This window comes from Vigna unguiculata, unplaced genomic scaffold (assembly GCF_037176805.1).
Source record: "Vigna unguiculata cultivar grain cowpea cultivar isolate G323 ecotype 2 unplaced genomic scaffold, ASM3717680v1 ptg000216l, whole genome shotgun sequence".
NCBI lineage: Eukaryota > Viridiplantae > Streptophyta > Magnoliopsida > Fabales > Fabaceae > Vigna > Vigna unguiculata.
The window spans coordinates 87,501-114,102 of NW_028196853.1; the positions used below are offsets into that span (position 1 = coordinate 87,501).

The 26,602-nt window shown below is 33.4% G+C and overlaps 4 non-coding genes across 4 annotated transcripts; 1 reads left to right on the plus strand and 3 right to left on the minus strand.

Annotated features, from left to right (window-relative positions):
• Positions 1 to 14,696: 14,696 nt before the first annotated feature.
• On the minus strand, positions 14,697 to 14,769 carry TRNAF-GAA (transfer RNA phenylalanine (anticodon GAA)). The gene has a single exon. It is a non-coding gene; the product is annotated as a tRNA-Phe (tRNA).
• Positions 14,770 to 16,605: 1,836 nt separating this feature from the next.
• On the plus strand, positions 16,606 to 16,678 carry TRNAT-UGU (transfer RNA threonine (anticodon UGU)). The gene has a single exon. It is a non-coding gene; the product is annotated as a tRNA-Thr (tRNA).
• A 1,105-nt stretch (positions 16,679 to 17,783) lies between these two features.
• On the minus strand, positions 17,784 to 17,871 carry TRNAS-GGA (transfer RNA serine (anticodon GGA)). Its single transcript has one exon. It is a non-coding gene; the product is annotated as a tRNA-Ser (tRNA).
• Positions 17,872 to 26,094: 8,223 nt separating this feature from the next.
• TRNAG-GCC (transfer RNA glycine (anticodon GCC)) lies at positions 26,095 to 26,165 on the minus strand. Its single transcript has one exon. It is a non-coding gene; the product is annotated as a tRNA-Gly (tRNA).
• Between the last annotated feature and the right edge of the window lie 437 nt (positions 26,166 to 26,602).

Sequence of the window (26,602 nt, forward strand, 5' to 3'; positions counted from 1 at the left end):
ACGAAAAAAGAAATGAATATTCTATTCTAAAAAAATTTTATTAATTTTTAGCTATGAGAAAGGCTCCATTGTCGAATTAAAACCTAACCATTAATCGAGAGGCGATGGGAACGACGAAACCTGCAAATACTTAAGACTTAAGATTTTATTAAAAAAATCTTAAAGAAAACAAATCTTAATGATTTCTTAGGTGGGATGGCGGAAGAAACCTAAAAACAATCCATTTTTTAGGAGTTGTACCCTACATTAACATCTGAATTTCATTACATCTGAATTTGAGAATAAAAGAGTAAATATTCGCCCGCGAGAATTTTTCTTTTATTGAATTTTTTTATATTTTTGCCAATTCTAAGAATCGATATTGAAAACAAGATCTAAAAATTTCGAAGATTGTATGAAATCTCAAAAAATACCGAGATTTCGTTATTTACTAAACATATGACTATTTCTATTATTTTATCGATTAGATAGAATCTATATCCATATAGATATAGATATTTGAATTACATCATTCGCGAGGAGCCGTATGAGGTGAAAATCTCATGTACGGTTCTGTAATAAAGATGGAATTGAAAAACAACCATCAATTATAACCCCCAAAGAACCAGATTTCGTAAACAACATAGAGGAAGAATGAAGGGAATATCCTATCGAGGTAATAATATTTGCTTCGGAAGATATGCTCTTCAGGCACTTGAGCCAGCTTGGATAACATCTAGACAAATAGAAGCGGGACGGCGGGCAATGTCAAGAAATGTTCGCCGAGGTGGACAAATATGGGTACGTATTTTTCCAGACAAACCGGTTACAGTAAGACCTACTGAAACACGTATGGGTTCAGGAAAAGGATTTCCCGAATATTGGGTAGCTGTTGTTAAACCTGGGAAAATACTTTATGAAATGGGTGGAGTACCAGAAAATATAGCAAGAAAGGCTATTTCAATAGCATCATCCAAAATGCCGATACGAACTCAATTCATTATTTCAGGATAATAAAAGAGAACCAAAGAAAATAGGTCTTTAGAATGAAAAGAAAAAAGGGCAATAATAGGTTCCTTTTTTTTTGAACACAAAATATTTTTACTTCCTTTTTTAGATTGAAATAATAAAAAAATGATATGATTCAACCTCAAAACTCATTTGAATGTAGCGGATAACAGCGGAGCACGTGAACTGATGTGTATTCGAATCCTAGGAGCTAGTAATCGACGATATGCTTATATTGGCGACATTGTTGTTGCTGTAATCAAACAAGCAGTACCAAATACGAACTTAGAAAAATCTGAAGTGATCAGAGCTGTAATTGTACGTACTTGTAAACAACTAAAACGTAGCAACGGTATAATAATTCAGTATGATGATAATGCTGCAGTTATAATTGATCAAGAAGGAAATCCAAAAGGAACTCGAATCTTTTGCGCAATCGCCCGGGAATTGAGACAGTTAAATTTCACTAAATAGTTTCATTAGCACCTGAGGTATTATAAGAGGAAACCACGATATGGATATATTCTTTTTTTGTGAAATAGATAAATGTATCTATTTTATCTCAAAAATATATCTTTTGTAATAATTATTATTTTGAAGAATTCGTACTTATAAGTTTTAGAAGTAGCCATTTTTCTTTATTTCAGATTTATACTTGAAAACCTAAACAATATCTATATCTATCTATATATAGATATGGGCGAACGACGGGAATTGAACCCGCGCATGGTGGATTCACAATCCACTGCCTTGATCCACTTGGCTACATCCGCCCTTATAGTAAAAATGATCTATATCTCAAATTCTACCTTTTCATTATCCTTTTTTTTCTAACAAAGGAAAAAAAAAAAGATAAGGAATCATTAAATCAATCAAAAACGTATGTATAAATCTATAGAAATCTAAAAAAAGATTACTAATCCAATATCCAATATAAAGGAGCAATATTAACAAAGTTGATATTGCTCCTTTATTTTTAAACAAAAACTCGTCTACTTTAAATTAAGATCAAAATTTTATCCATTAACAGATGGAGCTTCCATCGCAGCTAGATCTAGAGGGAAAAGATCTAGAGGGAAATTATGAGCATTACGTTCATGCATTACTTCCATACCAAGGTTAGCTCGGTTAATAATATCAGCCCAGGTATTTATTACACGACCTTGACTATCAACTACGGATTGGTTGAAATTAAAACCATTTAAGTTGAAAGCCATAGTGCTGATACCTAAAGCGGTAAACCAAATACCTACTACAGGCCAAGCAGCTAGGAAGAAATGTAAAGAACGAGAATTGTTGAAACTTGCATATTGGAAGATTAATCGGCCAAAATAACCATGAGCAGCTACAATATTATAAGTTTCTTCCTCTTGACCAAATCTGTAACCTTCATTAGCGGATTCATTTTCTGTGGTTTCCCTGATCAAACTAGAAGTTACCAAGGAACCATGCATAGCACTGAATAGGGAGCCGCCGAATACACCAGCTACACCTAACATGTGAAATGGATGCATAAGAATATTATGCTCAGCCTGAAATACAATCATAAAATTGAAAGTACCTGAAATTCCTAGAGGCATACCATCCGAAAAGCTTCCTTGACCAATAGGATAGATCAAGAAAACAGCAGTAGCGGCTGCAACAGGAGCTGAATATGCAACAGCAATCCAAGGACGCATACCCAGACGAAAACTAAGTTCCCACTCACGACCCATGTAGCAAGCTACACCAAGTAAGAAGTGTAGAACAATTAGTTCATAAGGACCGCCGTTGTATAACCACTCATCAACAGAAGCTGCTTCCCAGATCGGATAAAAATGCAAACCTATAGCCGCAGAAGTAGGAATAATCGCACCAGAAATGATATTGTTTCCATAAAGTAGAGATCCAGAAACAGGCTCACGAATACCATCAATATCTACTGGAGGGGCAGCGATAAAAGCGATAATAAATACAGAAGTTGCAGTCAATAAAGTAGGAATCATCAAAACACCAAACCATCCAATGTAAAGACGATTTTCGGTGCTGGTTATCCAATTACAGAAGCGACCCCATAGGCTTTCGCTCTCGCGTCTCTCTAAAATTGCAGTCATGGTAAAATCTTGGTTCATTTAATCATTAGGGACTCCCAAGCACAAAAATTCTCTATAATGCGAGAATTTGAGGACTTGTTATTCAACAGTATAACATGACTTATATACCAGTGTCAACCAATACTAATATCCATAGTATGTTCTTATTCATTAGTATGTTCTTATTCATTTCGGTTTATCCGAATTTACCTTGTTTATCCCATTTCATTGATTCATAAAAAAAGTTTATTTTCTATATATCATTCTATTTATAGAAATAGAGAATAGAAATATAGATATAATACAACATCGATCTACAAAAATGAGTTGCCCGGGACTTGAACCCGGAACTAGTCGGATGAAGTAGATAATTTATTCTTGAATAAAATTCAACAATAGAATAAAACAAGAAAAAATCCCTCCCCAAGCCGTGTTTGCAGTTTTCATTGCACACGGCTTTCCCTATGTATACATCTAAACCTTAATTACTTGCCTAGCAAAAGACTCTAAGAAAGTGAAATATAATATTTAATTCATTAACCCCGAATCTTGACTCTGACTACATGAGCATTTCAAAATCCTATATATAGATATAGAAGACTAAAAAAAATGATTTTTTTATCCTCATTGAATAAAAAGAAGGAAGTTCGTTTTATCAATTTACACCGATTTAAAAAATAACATAACCTATTTTCAATTATAAATAATTGACGAAATCGTTTCTTAAAAGAATATCCAAATACCAAATACGACCTCTATAAAACCTACGCAAAGTAAAAGAAGTTCTTGGAAAAATCAAAGAAAAAAGATCTTCTTCTGTAAAAAATTCTTGCAATAATTTTTCTGAACTTAATTTTTTCAAATAAATGCGCACAGTACTTTTATGCTTACGAGCCAAAGTTTTTATACAAGAAAACCGAAGTATATATTTTATTTGATAGAAACTCTTTTTTTTTGCAGATCCATTGTAATAATGAGAAAAATTTCTGCATATGCGCAAAAACCGGTCAATAATATCAAAATCAGATAAATTGGCCCAAACCGGCTTACTAATAGGATGACCCATTACATTACAAAATTTTGTTTTAGCCAATGATCTCATTAGAGGAATAATGGGAACTATTGTATCAAGTTTTTTTATAACAATTTTAATAAGAAATGAATTTTGCAACATTTGACTTCGTACTACTGAAAGATTTAGTGGAATACTTAAAAAATAGCCTAAAAAGTGAAATGAATACTGAGATAATTCGTTTATATAGATCGTTTCTAGTCCAGCCCAAATATCAAAATGACATTGCCATAAATATATAAAATAGTATTTCCATTTATTTATCAAAAAAGGAGTATTCTTTAAAACCAGAATTGATTTTCCTTGATATCTAACATAATGGATGAAAGTATCCTTAAAGAAGAAGAAAGTATATGAACAATTCTTAGTAGATACTTCTACAAGATGTTTTATTTTTTCATAGAAAAAAATTCGCTCAAAAAAAACGCGAAAATGTTTTAACTGTAACTGAGAGGATTTGTTACGTAGAAAAAGAAAGATAGATTCATATTCCCATACATATAAATTATATAGGAACAAGAAAATTCTTCGATTCCTTTTTGAAAAAAAAGTAAAAATCCATTTTTTTGGAGGAAAAAGACTATTCCAATTATAATAGTAATAAAAAAACAACCTTATTAAATGAAAGAAAGAGACATCTTTTATCGAATATCGCAGGATTTGAACCAAGATTTCCAGATGGATAGGATAGGGTATTCGTATATCTGACTTATGATTTAAATATATCAGTTGATCTTCGAAAAAGGGAAAGATCGAATGAATTGATTGAAAATTTTTATAAGATTTTACGATTTCTAATCCCCTTAAGGAAGAGCTAAATAATTGTAGAGAAAATAGAATCTCCACGACGATACCAAAACCTTCTAATATTATTTGAGAAAAAAAATGATAATTATAACCCACAAAAGTATTTTTTTTAGAATCATTAACAAAAAGAATGAAATGAGTCTGTTGATACATTCGAGTACTTAAACGTTTTACAATTAGTAAACTAAATTTATTGTTATAATCGACATTTTCTATAAAAAAGGACTCATGAGCATAAGCTAGTCCATAAATAGATTCCCGAAAAAAAAGTGGGTATAGGATGTCCTGGTATCGAGATCTACGGAGTTCTAAATATGCTTGATATTGCTCCATTAAAAAAAAAAAAGTCTATTTGGTCAAACAAAGAATCAGAGATTCATTGGATTATCAAATGATACATAGTGCGATATGGTCAAAACAGAAAATTATAGGTATAAATATATACCTAGAGAAGTAAAACCCATTAACGGACTCTCTCTAATCGATTTTTTGCCTAATTTTTGTTCTAGGATAACGAGCTAATTAAGAATCCTTTATTTTTTTTTTACCTAATCGCTCTTTTGATTTTGGAAAAAATATCTTTATCAATATACTCTTTCTTTTACACATTTATCGCTACCCCAAAATACCAAAAGATAATGGAAAATAGCTATATAGTTAGGACTCATAACAAAAATAAACCATTCACCAGAAAAGCTTTTCCCACATCAAGCACTAACCTATTTTTAACGTACAATTAGATGGGGTAATGATCCAAATAAAAAATAAATGAAAGCTCGATGCTTTTTGTTTCCCTATTAGAATTAGAACCACCAAGTTCTATCCCTTTATTAATCAAACCCAACGGAATTTTTTTTGTTACGAGCCAAAAATTCAAACAAAAATTTGAGCTGGATCCTAAAAGAATGAAATATTTTTAGAATTCTTCATTGATACGACATGCTACTTTTTCCAGTCATTCCTTTCTGGATCAGTCGTGGTTTTACAAGCTCTACCGATAGTATCGACGAACCCATTGCTTCATAGAAATGCGTAAAAAATAGAGTCGCTCTTAAAAGCCGAGTACTCTACCATTGAGTTAGCAACCCCATTACAATTTAAAAAATAAGGTGGATATTTATACCCAATCGCAATCAAAAAAATAAAATTACAAAATTGAATTGTCTAAAAAACTAAAAAAAGATATACCACCTATTTAAATACTATGTTCTTGAAATACTATGTTAGAGTTATCCATTATTATTATATATATAAGACTATATATATATTGGTATATATAGATCTAATATTTTCGTATATATATTCGTGTTTACCTTTCAATTCACTTACTTATTCATTAACAAAGTTTTTCTTGTTTGTCTCGCAGAAAGAAAACCAATGAACCTACCATTTGATGAAGTAATAACGCCTATTTAACGTAAGTAAGGTGATCAATTTATTCACGATCGGATTATATTTATTTGATACAGTGTTGTCAATATTAGTATTGAAAAAAAAATACAATCGAATAAATACAATCGAATTAATAAGATTTTCAATCTTATTAATTCGATTATTAGTATTATGTTAGAATTACTTATAAGAAAAATTATTTAAATATATATATATCTTTTTTTATTCTAAAATGATATTCTAAACTAAAAAAACGTATAAAATTATAGAAATATAGAAATCAATAGGAAAATACAAATTTCATATAGAAATGGAACAACTTCCCTATTATGTGAAATTCACATCGAAAAAGGCAATAGCCAGTTTCCCTTATAAATTGTAATCACTTTTTTCGTAAAATATCGTCTACTTACTATGCTTCTATTCCAATACGAAAGATAGAAATCTGTTTAATAATTAAGTATCTTTGTATTCGGCTCAATCCTTCTTTTAGGAAAAGATTGTGCCGAGTTTAATTGCAATTAATCCAAAGTATCCATTGCTTCGAATTCAAATAGTATCCATTGCTTCGAATTCAAATTTGATCTCCTTCCATACTTCGCAAGCAGCAGCTAATTCAGGACTCCATTTGCTAGCCTCACGGATAATTTCATTACCTTCACGAGCAAGATCACGTCCTTCATTTCGAGCCTTCACACAGGCTTCAAGAGCTACTCGATTAGCTACAGCACCTGGTGCATTTCCCCAAGGGTGTCCTAAAGTTCCTCCGCCAAATTGAAGTACGGAATCATCTCCAAAGATTTCGGTCAGAGCAGGCATATGCCAAACGTGAATACCTCCCGAAGCAACAGGCAGAACACCTGGTAGAGAAACCCAATCCTGAGTGAAATAAATACCACGACTTCGATCTTTTTCAACAAAATCATCACGCAGTAAGTCAACAAAACCTAAAGTGATATCTCTTTCCCCTTCAAGTTTACCTACTACGGTACCGGAGTGAACATGATCTCCACCAGACAAACGTAATGCTTTAGCTAATACACGAAAGTGCATACCATGATTCTTTTGTCTGTCGATAACTGCATGCATTGCACGATGTATATGAAGAAGTAGACCATTATCTCGGCAATAATGAGCCAAGCTAGTATTTGCAGTGAATCCCCCTGTTAAATAATCATGCATTACGATAGGAACGCCTAATTCTCTGGCAAATACAGCTCTTTTCATCATTTCTTCGCATGTACCCGCAGTTGCATTCAAGTAATGCCCTTTGATTTCACCTGTTTCAGCCTGTGATTTAAAAATCGCTTCAGCACAAAATAAGAAACGGTCTCTCCAACGCATAAATGGTTGGGAATTCACATTTTCATCATCTTTGGTAAAATCAAGTCCCCCACGAAGACATTCATAAACAGCTCTACCATAATTCTTAGCGGATAACCCCAATTTAGGTTTAATAGTACATCCTAATAGGGGACGACCATACTTGTTCAATTTATCTCTCTCAACTTGGATGCCGTGAGGCGGACCTTGGAAAGTTTTAATATAAGCGGTTGGGATTCGCAAATCCTCCAGACGTAGAGCACGCAGTGCCTTGAACCCAAATACATTACCGACAATAGAAGTAAACATGTTAGTAACAGAACCTTCTTCAAAAAGGTCTAAAGGATAAGCTACGTAAGCAATATATTGATTTTCTTCCCCAGCAACAGGTTCGATGTGATAGCATCGTCCTTTGTAACGATCAAGACTGGTAAGCCCATCGGTCCACACAGTTGTCCATGTACCAGTAGAAGATTCGGCGGCTACCGCAGCACCTGCTTCTTCAGGTGGAACTCCAGGTTGAGGAGTTACTCGAAATGCTGCCAAGATATCAGTATCTTTGGTTTCATACTCAGGAGTATAATAATTCAATTTATAATCTTTAACACCAGCTTTGAACCCAACACTTGCTTTAGTCTCTGTTTGTGGTGACATAAATCCCTCCCTACAACTCTTGAATTAAGAATTCTTGAAACAATAAGGTCTACTCGATATGACTTAGGAGTTAATGAAATCTTTTACAAAAATCAACTACTATTATCAATTAATCCCAAAGGTTCGTTATGTTATTATTAAATTAAACGATGGTATTTGATTTGTCAAATACATCATTATTGTATACTCTTTTCTATGTATGGCGCAACCCAATCTTTTTTTTTTTTCAATTTGATCTTATTTTTTAATTTTGAAATCGAAAGATCTAATCTAAATAATAATAATAATTTATTCTTAATCTTGACAGTGATATATGTTGTCTATGTAAATCCTAGATGTAAAAATAGGCAGCTTTCTCCCCGGAAAATAAAAAAAGAGGTCAAAAAATAGGGAAACAGAGGGTAAGTCTAAAAAATTGTCTACTGAGGAAATACGAAAGCCAATGATAAAAAAAATGAATTCTAAATTAAGGTACAGGTTCGAATTCCATACAGAATATAGATGATATTTTCTAGAATGATAGAAAAAAAGAAAAGACTTTCGAAAGATTTTATCCAATTGAAATTTTCAAAATAACTGCAGTAAGCTTAAGAATTCAATAATTGAATTTGAATAAGTAAGTAAACAGTTAAAGAGGATTGATGGAATAGTACCAAAAAAATGGAGTACTAACTCCCATTTCTTATTTCTTTTTGAATTAACCGATCAACTTGCTTTCTTATCGAACATTTCTTTTTGATTTAAAAACTTTTTCGGAAAAAAAAATTGGCTTTTGATATGCGAATAAATCCTCCTACTTCCGGTCCTGAAGTTTCTTCGATTGAAAAAAAAAATCTGGGACATATTGACCAAATAATTGGTCCGGTACTAGATGTAGCCTTTCCCCCGGGGAAGATGCCTAATATTTACAATGCTCTGGTAGTTAAGGGTCGAGATACTGTTGGTCAACAAATTAATGTGACTTGTGAAGTACAACAATTATTAGGAAATAATCGAGTTAGGGCTGTAGCTATGAGTGCTACAGATGGTCTAATGAGAGGAATGCAAGTTATTGACACAGGAACTCCCCTAAGTGTTCCAGTAGGCGGAGCAACTCTAGGACGAATTTTCAACGTGCTTGGAGAGCCGATTGATAATTTAGGTCCTGTAGATACTCGTACAACATCTCCCATTCATAGATCTGCGCCTACCTTTATACAATTAGATACAAAATTATCTATTTTTGAAACAGGAATAAAAGTAGTAGATCTTTTAGCTCCTTATCGTCGTGGAGGAAAAATAGGACTTTTCGGTGGAGCTGGAGTGGGTAAAACAGTACTTATTATGGAATTGATCAATAACATTGCCAAAGCTCATGGAGGTGTATCTGTATTTGGCGGAGTAGGTGAGCGTACTCGCGAGGGAAATGATCTTTATATGGAAATGAAAGAATCTGGAGTAATTAATGAACAAAATATTGCAGAATCCAAAGTAGCTTTAGTATATGGTCAAATGAATGAACCACCCGGAGCTCGTATGAGAGTTGGTTTAACTGCCCTAACTATGGCGGAATATTTTCGAGATGTCAATGAGCAAGATGTACTTCTATTTATCGACAATATCTTCCGCTTCGTTCAAGCAGGATCTGAAGTATCTGCCTTATTGGGTCGAATGCCCTCTGCTGTGGGTTATCAACCCACTCTTAGTACTGAAATGGGTTCTTTACAAGAAAGAATCACTTCTACCAAAGAAGGGTCCATAACTTCTATTCAAGCAGTTTATGTACCTGCCGACGATTTAACTGACCCTGCTCCTGCTACGACATTTGCACATTTAGATGCTACTACTGTACTATCAAGAGGATTAGCCGCCAAAGGTATCTATCCAGCAGTAGATCCTTTAGATTCAACCTCAACTATGCTCCAACCTCGAATCGTTGGTGAAGAACATTATGAGACTGCGCAACGAGTTAAACAAACTTTACAACGTTACAAAGAACTTCAAGACATTATAGCTATCCTTGGCTTGGACGAATTATCCGAAGAAGATCGCTTAACCGTAGCAAGAGCACGAAAAATTGAGCGTTTCTTATCACAACCTTTTTTCGTAGCAGAAGTTTTTACCGGTTCGGCTGGAAAATATGTTGGTCTAGTAGAAACAATTAGAGGGTTTAATTTGATTCTTTCTGGAGAATTAGACGGTCTTCCTGAACAAGCCTTTTATTTGGTAGGTAATATCGATGAAGCTACTGCGAAGGCTACGAACTTAGAAACGGAGAGCAATTTGAAGAAATGACTTTAAATCTTTGTGTATTGACCCCCAATCGAATTGTTTGGGATTCAGAAGTGAAGGAAATCATTTTACCTACTAATAGCGGACAAATTGGAGTATTACCTAATCATGCGCCTATTGCCTCAGCTGTCGATATAGGTATTTTGAGAATACGTCTTAAAGACCAATGGTTAACAATGGCTCTGATGGGGGGGTTTGCTAGAATAAATAATAATGAGATAACTGTTTTAGTAAATGATGCGGAAAAGGGTAGTGACATTGATCCACAAGAAGCACAGCAAACTCTTGAAATAGCAGAAACTAATTTGAATAAGGCTGAAGGCAAGAGACAAACAATTGAGGCAAATCTAGCTCTTAGACGAGCTAGAACACGAGTAGAGGCTATCAATGTTATTTCATAACAAGTTGAAATTGATGCGTCCCAATATCCGAAAACAATAAAAAGAAAAAAGAAACAGTCAGAAGAAAAAAGTAAGTAGAAAAGCTTATTAGATACCACAGTCAAAGGTATCTAATAAGTTATAACTATACCTTACCTACTATTGGATTTGAACCAATGACTCCCGCCGTATGAAAGCAATACTCTAACCACTGAGTTAAGTAGGTAATTTAGGACTCCTCCTCAAAAAAAAAAAAAGAAGAGTACCCATCTATCAGATTAATTGATTATAAATGTAAAATTACTGATAAGCAATACCAACCCCCGTTCAAGGGATTCGATCATGTAATATTCATCTTGACAAGCAATTATCTTCATACTATGATAAAATATGTATCAAAAACACAAGGGCTGTAGCTCAGTTAGGTAGAGCACCTCGTTTACACGAGCGCCAATGCTTTTTTTCAGAGGAGTTCATCTTGTAATTAAAAAAGTTTATCTTATAGTAAGAAATCGGTGTCTTACTCCATTTTAAGGAACAAAACAAGAGAACACTAGCCTGACAAAGGGTTTAGCCATAAAATCGAATCCATAATTGATTTGAGATATTGATAAGGTGAATACCCATTTCTCGTCAATGCTAAACATAAAGGGTATAGGGACCTAAAAAAGATTATCTTTTCTTCCTATTTTATGAACTTTAAGGTGTATGAAGTGTCATTTCTTATCTTCTATTTTAATTTTAGTAGGTGGATAAAGAGTCCATTTAACTTAAGTTGATCTAGGCCAGAAGCAGACCTACGTCAAGATAATCCTTCTTTGAAACACTTTGGTAGTGCTCTTTGATTGTTATACAAATAAAAAAGAAGAGCATAGGGAATCATCTCTTTATTCTTTACTGTAAAAAAAAAAAAAGATGGTGGACTAACTAATATTTTTATCAGTTAATGAAAAAGCTCAATGCAAAAAAAAATGCATGTTGGGTTTTGAAAACAATTTAAATCATTTAGATAATAATTAGTTTGATCTGTTTTACCGAGAAGGTCTACGGTTCGAGTCCGTATAGCCCTAATATTCCTACAGATACTAATAATATTAATACTATTTTGGATCGAATAGATCTCATTACTAAGACTATTACTAAAAAAAAAACAATTTGTAACTTTCTATTCGAACATATTCATATTCGATAGAATAATATTAATATTAGTATATTCAGCTAGTCTAAAAAAATGGAGACTTTAGACTAAAAATGAAAATGAATTTGGTATATTTTCTACATTCAGAGGAGTACTTTTATGTTTCTTCTTTACGAATATGATATTTTTTGGGCATTTCTAATAATATCAAGTTTGATTCCTATTTTGGCATTTCTAATTTCTGGAATTTTAGCCCCCATTAGCAAGGGACCGGAAAAACTTTCTAGTTATGAATCCGGAATAGAACCAATAGGCGATGCTTGGTTACAATTTCGAATCCGTTATTATATGTTTGCTCTCATTTTTGTTGTTTTTGATGTTGAAACGGTTTTTCTTTATCCATGGGCAATGAGTTTCGATGTATTAGGGGTATCCGTATTTTTAGAAGCTTTCTTATTCGTGCTTATCCTAATTGTTGGTTCAGTTTATGCATGGCGAAAGGGGGCATTAGAATGGTCTTAATTCTTGACTATTTAGACAATTAGAAAAAAAAATATTGAGACAATTATGAATTCCATTGAGTTTCCCTTACTTGATCAAACAACCCAAAATTCAGTTATTTCAACGACATTAAATGATTTTTCAAATTGGTCAAGATTATCCAGTTTATGGCCGCTTCTTTATGGTACGAGTTGTTGCTTCATTGAATTTGCTTCATTAATAGGATCACGATTCGATTTTGATCGTTATGGACTAGTACCACGATCGAGTCCTAGGCAGGCGGACCTAATTTTAACAGCGGGCACTGTAACTATGAAAATGGCCCCTTCTTTAGTTCGATTATATGAACAAATGCCCGAACCTAAATATGTTATTGCTATGGGAGCCTGTACAATTACGGGGGGGATGTTTAGTACCGATTCTTATAGTACTGTTCGAGGCGTAGATAAGCTAATTCCTGTAGATGTATATTTGCCGGGCTGTCCACCTAAACCGGAGGCCATTATAGATGCTATAACAAAACTTCGTAAGAAAATATCTCGAGAAATATATGAAGATCCAATGAGTTTTCAACGAGAGAATAGATGTTTTACTACCAACCATAAGTTTCATGTTGGATACAGTACTTATACTGACAATTATGGTCAAGAATTTTTCTATCAACCGCCATCTACTTCAGAGATATCGTCTGACACATTTTTTTAAAGTACAATAATAAAAAGCAATTCCTTTTTTAAAAATTTCATCGTATTTTAAAAATTTCATCGTAATAGAAAATACTAATACCAAACTCATAAAAAAAATTTAGGAGAAGCAAAAAATGCAAGGTCGTTTGTCTTCTTGGCTAGTCAAACATGGACTAATTCATAGATCCTTGGGTTTCGATTACCTAGGAATAGAGACTTTACAAATAAAGCCCGAGGATTGGCATTCCATTGCTGTCATTTTATATGTATATGGTTACAATTATCTACGTTCTCAATGTGCCTATGATGTAGCACCCGGAGGACTCTTAGCTAGTGTATATCATTTTACAAGAATAGAGTATGGTATAAATCAACCCGAAGAGGTATGCATAAAAATATTTGTATCAAGAAAAAATCCCAGAATTCCTTCGATTTTTTGGGTTTGGAAAAGTGCGGATTTTCAAGAAAAGGAATCTTATGATATGTTGGGAATCTCTTATGATAGTCATCCGCGTCTAAGACGTATTTTAATGCCCGAAAATTGGATAGGATGGCCTTTGCGTAAAGATTATATTGCTCCAAATTTTTATGAAATACAAGATGCTCACTAAATGATAAAAATAATAAACTAATCCAAACTTCTGCAACCCCAGTCAAAGAATATAAGTACATTCTGTTATAGATCAGACAAAATAATTGATTGACATTAAATCAGGCAGAGTAATGGAAGTTGCATTCAGATATTATTATGTGAGAAATCACAAAATTCAGAAATAATAGAATGAATAATTATAGGGTTTAAAATAGGATGGATAGGAGTTTCTTAAGATTCTAAAACAAAAACAATACTGAGTTCTTATCAGCCAAGCCAATAAAAGAAATAGGATGAACTGCAAAAATTCTTTATCTTTATAATAAACTAATTCTTTATCTTTATAATAAACTATATAACGTGCACATCACCATCAATTATACGGCCACGAAAAAAAAAACACAAAGAAAAGGGCTCGATTCTATTTTGGTAATCCTTCTCAGATGAATTCTTAATATTCTCACTCCACCCCAGAACTTCGACTTTTAGGTCTTTTAACCAACTAATTAAACCACTCGAATATTATGGAAATAGAAACCTTTTTTTGTATCGCAGAAAAAAAAGGAAAAAAATAGATAAAGAATTCATTATCTATATCTATATCTATATATATATAGATACTATAGATAAGCGAATATACCTAATAAAAAATTGCATCTATTCTTTAATCATCTAGGAAAAGTATATCTACAGATACCTAAATAGATCAAAGAAATATGTTATGTATCAGAATCTAGAAGAACACAAATTTGTATGAGTATCTATCCCCCATATTCATTAAAATGAATATGGGGGATAGATACTCATACAAATGAATCTTGTGTCAGGAACCAGATTTGAACTGGTGACACGAGGATTTTCAGTCCTCTGCTCTACCAACTGAGCTATCCCGACCATTCTTGAAGCTTAATACTTTGATTTTAAAAGATTTTTAAAATCTATGTTAATGAATCTATATCAACTAAGTAAAAAAAAAGTTTGTAAGTGAGTTTCCGCAGTAATAATTATTTTTTATTGTTAATCGTTAATTACGCATATGAAAATTCCTTGCTAAAAAATAAGATATTAATTTATACATTTCTGATTAAAAAAAATTCTATGTGTTTCACATATATATTTATATCTATTCCAAAACTCGTCCCTTGTCATTATGATAGATAAGAAAATTATGATAGATAGGAAATTGATGAAAATAAAAATTCCAATTTCGTTGGGAAATAATAAATCGAATAAAACACATAAATAAGGACTTCAAGATAGAGAGGATATAGGAAAAAAATTAGAAAATGAAAAAGTATTTTTGGGGATAGAGGGACTTGAACCCTCATGATTTCTTAAGTCGACGGATTTTCCTCTTACTTTCAATTTCATTGTTGTCGGTATTGACATGTAGAATAGGACTCTATCTTTATTCTCATCTGATTTATCAGTTCTTCAAGGGTTTTAGCCGATTATGATGAAGTGAATAATTTCATCAATAAATATTCCATCTTTTCTTCAACTTCGAATTGATTTGATTCACATTTTTCATTTGTGAATATTTTTATCACAAATAGATCTTCAATAATAAAATAAAAAGTAACAAATTGAAAGAGTATTTCAGTATATATATATGTTTCTAAATGTTTATCTTTGATCCATTCCTGTAATTTTGGTGAAAGGATTCTTTTACTAATGCAATAAAAAAAGTCGTCAATTTCGTTTGTTAGAACAGCTTCCATAGAGTCTCTGCACCTATCCCTTTTTTATTATCACTTTCTGAATTTTTATTTGTTTTCAGAAAACAGGATTTGGCTCAGGATTGCCCATTGTGAATTCCAGGGTTTCTCTGAATTTGAAAATTATTACTTGGTAAGTTTCCATACCAAAACTCAATCCAATTAAGTCCGTAGCGTCTACCAATTTCGCCATATCCCCATCTTTTTTTTTATTTGAATCTGATTATAATAGAATGCTTTTTTTTTCATTTCTATTATGAGAATTATGCGGGAACTTTTGAATTCATTAAATACATATTATTTTATTAAATATTAAAAACCCCTTTCTCCAATTTTATAGATTTTATTTCATCTATATTGGATACCTTTATTTGTTTGAATCAGAACTAATTCTAATATCTATATATTAACAATTCAATATACACAGATATAGACCACATATCTACTTATCTTCTATGTACCTACTTATCTTCTTTTTTCATACAATTTAGAATACTCGAATGGTCGATTCTTTTTTTTTTTTTGTTTTTGCTTAAAAAAAAAAAGAAAATAAACAATCCATTTATTCATATACAATTTATATAACTAAAACGAATCTAGTGGCTAAAAAAAACCATTCTTTTAATTGAATATAATATAGAATTAGACATTTACTTAGAAATATGGAATTCCTTAATAAATATTTACTAAAATTTATATTTATTCAAATTTACTTTAAGTACTAATAAATAATCTTTTTGAAAGAAATCAATTTAATAATATATATCTAGAATAGTAGATCGAAATAAATTATATTAAATAAATTATATTAATATAATATTAATTATTATCTTGCACTTTATGTTATCAGATAAAATAAATAATAGAAATAATAAAAATTGGGTTTGATTTTCTATATTTTCTTTCTCTATTTTTGATGTTTGTATTAATTTGAATTTTGTTATAAATAACTAAAAATTGATAACTAAGATCCCATTCAATTCTTCTGCATATGTATATTTCGTTTACATTAGCCGGTTTAGCTCAGAGGTTAGAGCATCGCATTTGTAATGCGATGGTCATCGGTTCGAATCCGATAACCGGCTTTTCTCTATTTGTTTTTTACATAATTGATAATATCTTTTTTAGAAATAAAAAATTGGGAGAGTTCGATCTCTGCGGAAGAAATCAAGAAATTAACCTACTTTTTTGTATTCTTTTATATACAATAAATTCGGATATTGATAAAATTCATCTAATTCTTCTTTGTACTATAAAACTTTAGTAGATTTCGCTTCATTTAGAATTCTATAATATTTTTCATTTCGTTTAGTTTTCATTTCGATTTATAAGATTTTTCATTTTAAAAAAGGAGTTTTTATGTCACGTTACAGAGGACCTCGTTTCAAAAAAATACGTCGTCTAGGATATTTACCAGGACTTACTAGTAAAAGGCCAACAGTCAAAAACGAATTTCGAAATCAATTGCGCTTCAGTAAAAAATCTCAATATCGTATTCGTTTAGAAGAAAAACAAAAATTGCGTTTTCATTATGGTCTTACAGAACGACAATTGCTTAAATACGTTCGTATCTCCGGAAAAGCTAAAGGATCAACTGGTCAGGTTTTATTACAACTACTTGAAATGCGCTTGGATAACATACTTTTTCGATTGGGTATGGCTGCGACTATTCCTCAAGCCCGCCAATTTATAAACCATAGACATGTTTTAGTTAATGGTCGTATAGTGGATATACCAAGTTATCGTTGTAAACCTCAAGATATTATTACAGCAAAGGATGAACAAAAATCTAAAACTCTTATTCAAAATTATTTTGATTCAGCCCCCCATGAGAAATTGCCAAATCATTTGACTGTTCACCCTTTCCAATATAAAGGTTTAATTAATCAAATAATAGATAATAAATGGGTTGGTTTGAAAATAAATGAATTACTGGTTGTAGAATATTATTCTCGTCAAACTTAAACTTAACTAAAATAACAAGAGTTTTTTTTACAAGGATTTTCTGCTATTCATATATCATAGACATGGATATGCGAAAATTTTTATTCCTTGCCCACCCGTTATCCACTATTTTTTGTATTACCGAAAAATGAGGAATATAAAGTTGTCCATATCAACAAACAAATTTGAAATATGAAATAATGGTATGCATTGGGATGAGTAATATTGATGAATTTGGTAAAGATTCGGAAAGAGAGGGATTCGAACCCCCGGTAAACAAAAAGCCTACATAGCAGTTCCAATGCTACGCCTTGAACCACTCGGCCATCTCTCCTATATAATGATGCCCAGAAACCGGTTGAATGTTGAATAGTGAATCAATCCTATTTTTCATAAATGCATAAAACCTATTCAAACTATAAAAATACAAAGTAAAATTAAAAAAAAACCTCCTACAAGGTCTTAGGATAAACAAATTTGATTGATGAGTTCATTTTTACGTTATTTCGCACTGTATTATAATTATACAATTCCTTTATTTGTGGGATTGATTTCTCACACCATGATTAATTAAATTATAGAATGGATTTCTACCTATGCCTAGATCTCGGATAAATGAAAATTTTATAGATAAGACCTTTTCAATTGTAGCCAATATCTTATTACGAATAATTCCGACAACTTCAGGAGAAAAAAGGGCATTCACTTATTACAGAGATGGTGTGATTTGATTCCATTTTTTTTGACCGATTTCGGTCAAAAAAAAATGGAATGGAAAAACCCCACGCGTGTTGAAGGTGAAATTTGTAAATAAAAGGATTAATTCCTTCTGTCGTGTATCCTCGATTAATGAAGCCTTATATGCTTGAATTTTAGGTTTCTAGTATTAAGCGAAAGGTTATACCTATACTTATGGGGTTAGGTCAACCCCAAATTACTAGTACTGATAGGCAACATTGGGAAAGAAGCACTACGCTTGGGAATCAAGGACACGAAAACTTTGTATCTATCTATATCCATGGCTTATCGAGATTGGGACTAACAGGAATGGTTGGGACAATAAATATCCATCTCGTTCATATTTTGGATACCCATAGAACCATCGAAGATTATTGAGGTGACTAATTCCAGGAAATTAAGCAGCGTAGAGGACAAAGAAATTGTTGAAGTTCTTATTTTTTTTTATCAAGTACCTACATACTTAATGTTAAGAAATAATTTTTGACAGGAAGGTTGGCTAGAGATTTATTGTAAAAACACTAGCTCTGTTCAGTTGAGAATGAGAATACTGGAATATTTTTTGATTTGATGGATTTTTCTCATTACACACATAAGGGGGGAGCCGTATGAGATGAAAATCTCACGTACAGTTCTGGAGCGGAGATTCTTTGAACCGAATGACGACCGTAACGGATGTCAGCTCAATCTGAAGGAAATTATGCAGAAGCTTTACAGAATTATTATGAGGCTATGCGACTGGAAATTGATCCCTATGATCGAAGTTATATACTTTATAACATAGGCCTTATTCACACAAGTAACGGAGAACATACTAAAGCTTTGGAATATTATTTTCGGGCGCTCGAACGAAACCCATTTTTACCCCAAGCTTTTAATAATATGGCCGTGATCTGTCATTACGTGCGACTATCTCCACTATAGAAAGAAAAAAGAAAAGAACAAGCAAATCCACAAATTTTAATATAAGAAATATAGAAATATAAATAATTATAAATAAGAAAGGCTTTCTACATATATATATCGTTCAAAACAACGATTTTTATCAGCTGTAGCAAAGAAACTTCATAGAAGTAAAAATATGAAGAAATCGATATGTCTAGATACCCTCTTTTTCTATGGATAAAAGATCTAATTGATAAAGGAAGCATCGTAAGGATCAATTAACACGGTTTTCAATCGATATAATAAAAACTGCTTCCTTATCTCATGATAAATAAAGAAGTCAGGAATCCACTTATGTAATAAAAAGGATCCCCTGGTATTTTGAGCAGCGGTGTAGTATCAAATCCCAAAGATAGAAAGTATTTTCTCTTTACTTATAAGAACTTATAAGATAAGAAAGAAAAAACTTTTACCAAGATTCTATAGAAATGAATCTATCATATATTTTTGTATATGATATATAAAATCGAGATAGTTACCTTTCAGAAAATTAGAATTAGGGCGTTAATGCCAATGCTTGATTCCCTTTTCTGAAGGTAGGAGAAAAGATAAAACTAAAAAAAAAGATGAAATTCTTTGAAATTCTTTATTTATTAGTAAAAATGAAAGTTTGAAACTCATATTAATAATTTCTTTTTTTCTTTTAGTTAACTTCAAGATAATAGAACAAAAAAAGAATTGACTACTGAGCCGTATGAGTCAGGAAATTCTCAAGTACGGTTCTAAGGAAAGGAATTGACTCACCTATTTCGACCGAGGAGAACAGGCCATTCGGCAGGGAGACTCAGAAGTTGCGGAGTCTTGGTTTAATCAAGCCGCTGAATATTGGAAACAAGCTATAGCTCTCACCCCCGGTAATTATATTGCAGCACAGAATTGGTTGAAGATCACAGGGCGTTTTGAATAAGAACACTCTGTTTCTTTTTTTTCTTATATATTTATCTATCTATATAAAGATATAGATAGATAAATATATATTGTTATAAATTCTTGTTTCTTGTCCCTATCAAATTCAAAAATCATTTCTATAGGAACGACCAATCACATAATTTAAATATATCCCTTCTAATTTTGTTCGATTTTGTCTAGTATTTCATAGAAATAAACGAGATGTGGATACAGTAGATAATTTTCTCCTTTTTTCTGTTATTTAAACTAATATTCAATCAAATTAAGAAAAGAGACCTTCAAAAAAAGAAATAAAATATAGGTATATTGCCTAATAATGAATGCTAATGCCTGCTCAATTTGAAATAGAGTACATACTTATACTTTATCTAAAAAAAAAAATAAAATCTAAGGAATAGAATTAGAATAAAATCTGAATACATTTGATTAGGCTGCACGAAAAATTATTGAACTTCCATTCAGAGTTCCCAAAAAGGTCTTAGAAGATTAAAATAGGTCCGTTGAGCGCCTCACTCTTATGTCATAATAGATTCGAACACTTGCCCCGAATTGACTTCGAGATCATAATTGTTCTAGTGAAAAACTAAAGAAATGAAATTTACTAAGATATCCAATACATGAGAGATAGGAGAGAACAAAACTCAATAGAAACATCTCTAATAAGTTCACTAATTCTGTTTTATGTTGGCAGGTCTCTTTGTATGTGTTGTCTGGAAAGAGGAGGACTCAATGATTATTCGTTCACCGGAACCAGAAGTTAAAATTTTGGTAGATAGGGATCCTATAAAAACTTCTTTTGAGGAATGGGCAAAACCTGGTCATTTCTCAAGAACAATAGCTAAGGGACCAGATACTACTACTTGGATCTGGAACCTACATGCTGACGCTCATGATTTTGATAGCCATACTAATGATTTAGAGGAGATTTCCCGAAAAGTTTTTAGTGCGCATTTTGGCCAACTCTCTATCATCTTTCTTTGGCTGAGTGGCATGTATTTTCATGGTGCTCGTTTTTCCAATTATGAGGCATGGTTAAGTGATCCTACTCACATTAGGCCTAGTGCTCAGGTGGTTTGGCCAATAGTGGGTCAAGAAATATTGAATGGTGATGTAGGGGGGGGGTTCCGAGGAATACAAATAACCTCTGGTTTTTTTCAGATTTGGAGAGCATCTGGAATAACTAATGAATTACAACTCTATTGTACTGCAATTGGTGCATTGGTCTTTGCAGCCTTAATGCTTTTTGCTGGTTGGTTTCATTATCACAAAGCTGCTCCAAAATTGGCTTGGTTCCAAGATGTAGAATCTATGTTGAATCACCATTTGACAGGGCTCCTAGGGTTGGGGTCTCTTTCTTGGGCAGGACATCAAATACATGTATCTTTACCGATTAACCAATTTCTAAATGCTGCAGTAGATCCCAAAGAGATACCACTTCCTCATGAATTTATCCTAAATCGGGATCTTTTGGCTCAACTTTATCCGAGTTTTTCCGAGGGAGCAACCCCATTTTTTACCTTGAATTGGTCAAAATACGGAGAATTTCTTACTTTTCGTGGAGGATTAGATCCAGTAACTGGAGGTTTATGGCTGACCGATATTATACACCATCATTTAGCTATTGCAATTCTTTTCTTGATAGCGGGTCACATGTATAGGACCAACTGGGGTATTGGTCACAATATAAAAGACATTTTAGAGGCACATAAAGGTCCATTTACAGGCCAGGGTCATAAAGGTATATATGAGATTCTAACAACGTCATGGCATGCTCAATTATCTATTAATCTAGCTATGTTAGGCTCTTTGACCATTGTTGTAGCTCACCATATGTATTCTATGCCTCCTTATCCATACCTAGCTACTGACTATGGTACACAACTGTCATTGTTTACACATCACATGTGGATTGGTGGATTTCTCATAGTCGGTGCTGCTGCGCATGCAGCGATTTTTATGGTAAGAGATTATGATCCGACTATTCGATACAACGATCTATTAGATCGTGTCCTTAGACATCGTGATTCAATCATATCACATCTTAACTGGGTATGTATCTTTTTAGGTTTTCACAGTTTTGGTTTGTATATTCATAATGATACCATGAGCGCATTAGGGCGCCCTCAAGATATGTTTTCAGATACTGCTATACAATTACAGCCGATCTTTGCTCAATGGATACAAAATACCCACGCTTTAGCACCTGGCACAACAGCCCCAGGTGCAGCAACAAGTACCAGTTTGACTTGGGGAGGTGAAAATTTAGTAGCAGTGGGCGGTAAAGTTGCTTTGTTACCTATTCCTTTAGGAACTGCGGATTTTTTGGTCCATCATATTCATGCATTTACAATTCATGTAACAGTATTGATACTCTTAAAGGGTGTTCTATTTGCTCGTAGTTCACGATTGATACCGGATAAAGCAAATCTAGGTTTTCGTTTCCCTTGTGATGGACCTGGAAGAGGGGGGACATGCCAAGTATCCGCTTGGGATCATGTCTTCTTAGGACTATTTTGGATGTACAATTCAATTTCCGTAGTTATATTCCATTTCAGTTGGAAAATGCAGTCAGATGTTTGGGGTAGTATAAGTGATCAAGGGATAGTAACTCATATCACAGGAGGAAATTTTGCGCAGAGTTCCATTACCATTAATGGGTGGCTTCGTGATTTCTTATGGGCGCAGGCATCCCAGGTAATTCAGTCTTATGGTTCTTCATTATCTGCATATGGTCTTTTTTTCTTGGGTGCACATTTTGTATGGGCTTTTAGTTTAATGTTTCTATTCAGCGGGCGTGGTTATTGGCAAGAACTTATTGAATCCATTGTTTGGGCTCATAATAAATTAAAAGTTGCTCCTGCTACTCAGCCCAGAGCCTTGAGCATTGTACAAGGACGTGCTGTAGGAGTAACACATTACCTTCTAGGTGGAATTGCCACAACATGGGCATTCTTCTTAGCAAGAATTATTGCAGTAGGATAATAGCTAGGAGGATTTGAAAATCATTATGGCATTAAGATTTCCAAGCTTTAGTCAAGGCTTAGCTCAAGACCCCACTACTCGTCGTATTTGGTTTGGTATTGCTACCGCACATGACTTCGAAAGTCATGATGATATTACTGAGGAACGTCTTTATCAGAATATTTTTGCTTCTCATTTCGGGCAATTAGCAATCATTTTTCTGTGGACTTCCGGGAATCTCTTTCATGTAGCTTGGCAAGGTAATTTTGAGACATGGGTACAGGATCCTTTACATGTAAGACCTATTGCTCATGCAATTTGGGATCCTCATTTTGGTCAACCAGCTGTAGAAGCTTTTACTCGAGGGGGTGCTCTAGGTCCTGTTAATATAGCCTATTCTGGTGTTTATCAGTGGTGGTATACAATCGGTTTACGTACTAATGGGGATCTTTATACTGGAGCTATTTTTCTATTAATACTTTCTATTATATCTTTAATAGCAGGTTGGTTACACCTACAACCAAAATGGAAACCGAGTGTTTCGTGGTTTAAAAATGCCGAATCCCGCCTCAATCATCATTTGTCAGGACTATTCGGAGTAAGTTCCTTGGCTTGGACAGGGCATTTAGTTCATGTTGCTATTCCGGGGTCCAGGGGGGAATCCGTTCGATGGAACAATTTATTAGATATCTTGCCGCACCCCGAGGGATTAGGTCCATTTTTTACAGGTCAGTGGAATCTTTATGCTCAAAACCCAGATTCCAATAATCATATATTTGGTACCCCTCAAGGAGCAGGAACTGCTATTCTAACACTTCTCGGAGGATTTCATCCGCAAACTCAAAGTTTATGGTTAACTGATATTGCACACCATCATTTGGCTATTGCGTTTATTTTTCTAGTTGCTGGCCATATGTATAGAACTAATTTCGGGATTGGTCACAGTATTAAAGATCTTTTAGAAGCACATACTCCTCCGGGGGGTAGATTGGGGCGTGGGCATAAGGGTCTTTATGATACAATCAATAATTCAATTCATTTTCAATTAGGTCTTGCTCTAGCCTCTTTAGGGGTTATTACTTCCTTGGTAGCACAACACATGTACTCTTTACCTGCTTATGCGTTTATAGCGCAAGACTTTACTACTCAAGCTGCCTTATATACTCATCATCAATATATAGCAGGCTTCATTATGACAGGGGCTTTTGCTCATGGAGCTATCTTTTTTATTAGAGATTATAATCCAGAGCAGAATCAAGATAATGTCTTGGCAAGAATGTTAGACCATAAAGAAGCTATCATATCCCACTTAAGTTGGGCTAGCCTCTTTCTGGGGTTCCATACTCTGGGACTTTATGTCCATAACGATGTCATGCTTGCTTTTGGTACTCCGGAGAAACAAATTTTGATTGAACCTATATTTGCCCAATGGATACAATCTGCTCATGGTAAAACTTCCTATGGGTTCGATATACTTTTATCTTCAACGAACAGTCCGGCGTTCAATGCGGGACGAAGCATATGGTTGCCTGGTTGGTTAAACGCTGTAAATGAGAATAGTAATTCTCTATTCTTAACAATAGGGCCTGGAGACTTCTTGGTTCATCATGCTATTGCTCTTGGTTTACATACAACTACTTTGATTTTAGTAAAAGGTGCTTTGGATGCGCGTGGTTCTAAGTTAATGCCTGATAAAAAAGATTTTGGTTATAGTTTTCCTTGTGATGGCCCGGGACGAGGCGGAACTTGTGATATTTCCGCTTGGGACGCATTTTATTTGGCAGTTTTCTGGATGTTAAATACCATTGGATGGGTTACTTTTTATTGGCATTGGAAACACATTACACTATGGCAGGGTAATATTTCACAGTTTAATGAATCTTCTACCTATTTGATGGGATGGTTAAGAGATTATCTATGGTTGAACTCTTCACAACTTATCAATGGATATAACCCTTTTGGTATGAATAGTTTATCAGTCTGGGCATGGATGTTCTTGTTTGGACATCTTGTTTGGGCTACTGGATTTATGTTCTTAATTTCTTGGCGCGGATATTGGCAGGAATTGATTGAAACTTTGGCATGGGCTCATGAACGTACACCTTTGGCTAATTTGATTCGATGGAGAGATAAACCAGTGGCTCTTTCCATTGTGCAAGCAAGATTGGTTGGACTAGCCCACTTTTCCGTAGGTTATATATTTACTTATGCAGCCTTCTTAATTGCCTCTACATCGGGCAAATTCGGTTAATTGAATTCTTTATTATATATATCTGGCAAGAATCTCATTTCCTTCTATAGGGAAGAGAAGCCACTTATACATCTAGGATCCGACTTCTATCATTGATGCTAATAGCAAATTAACCATTATGGCAAGGAAAAGTGTTATTCAGAGGGAAAAGAAGAGACAAAAATTGGAACAGAAATATCATTTGATTCGCCGATCCTCAAAAAAAGAAATAAGCAAAGTTCCGTCGTTAAGTGAGAAATGGGAAATTCATGGAAAATTAGAATCACTACCGCGTAATAGTGCACCTATACGTCTTCATCGACGTTGTTTTTCGACCGGAAGACCGAGAGCTAATTATCGAGACTTTGGATTATCTGGACACATACTTCGGGAAATGGTTCATGCATGTTTCTTGCCGGGTGCAACAAGATCCAGTTGGTAAGGATTTCCAATTATCTTCATTTTTTTCATTTTATTATCAGCGATCATAGGAGGGTCCCTTTACCGTTATGTATAAATGGTTTATTCTATTTATATAGATATGGTAAAGGGACGCATTCCATCTTTGTTTTTGTTCATTAGTTATCAATTCTTTTCTTTATCGCGGAGTAGAGCAACTTGGTAGCTCGCAAGGCTCATAACCTTGAGGTTACGGGTTCAAATCCCGTCTCCGCAACTTTTTGAATTTGATAAAAAAACAAGGTTTCAAGAAGAAGGGCATTATACGCAGTAAATTCTATGGCATTTTTCATACTATGACTATTAAATACATAGGGCGGATAGCGGGAATCGAACCCGCGTCTTCTCCTTGGCAAAGAGAAATTTTACCATTCGACTATATCCGCGTTTTCATTGTACTTGATATGCGATTCTATTTATACAGAGATGGGCCTGATATTCTATATAGGGATATAGGGATAATGAAAAAGAAATTTAGATAATAGATATTGTCTCCCAAATAAAATATTTTCTATTACTATTCATTTTTATCAAGAATTCCCATTTCTATTATTACATTTCTATTATTATATATGGTTTTTTTCTATATATCTATATAATTGAATTGAAATTATCATTCTATCGAATATTTTGATTTACTTTTTTCTTAAAAAAGTAAGTTCCTATTAATAAAAAATTATATTTATCTATATAGAGATACAGATAGATATTCTATATTATTAAATACTAGACGACGTATAAATAGATTTATAGTATTTCATTTGAATATTCTATTCATATCATATTAATATGAATAGAATATTCAAATGAAATTCAAATTTTT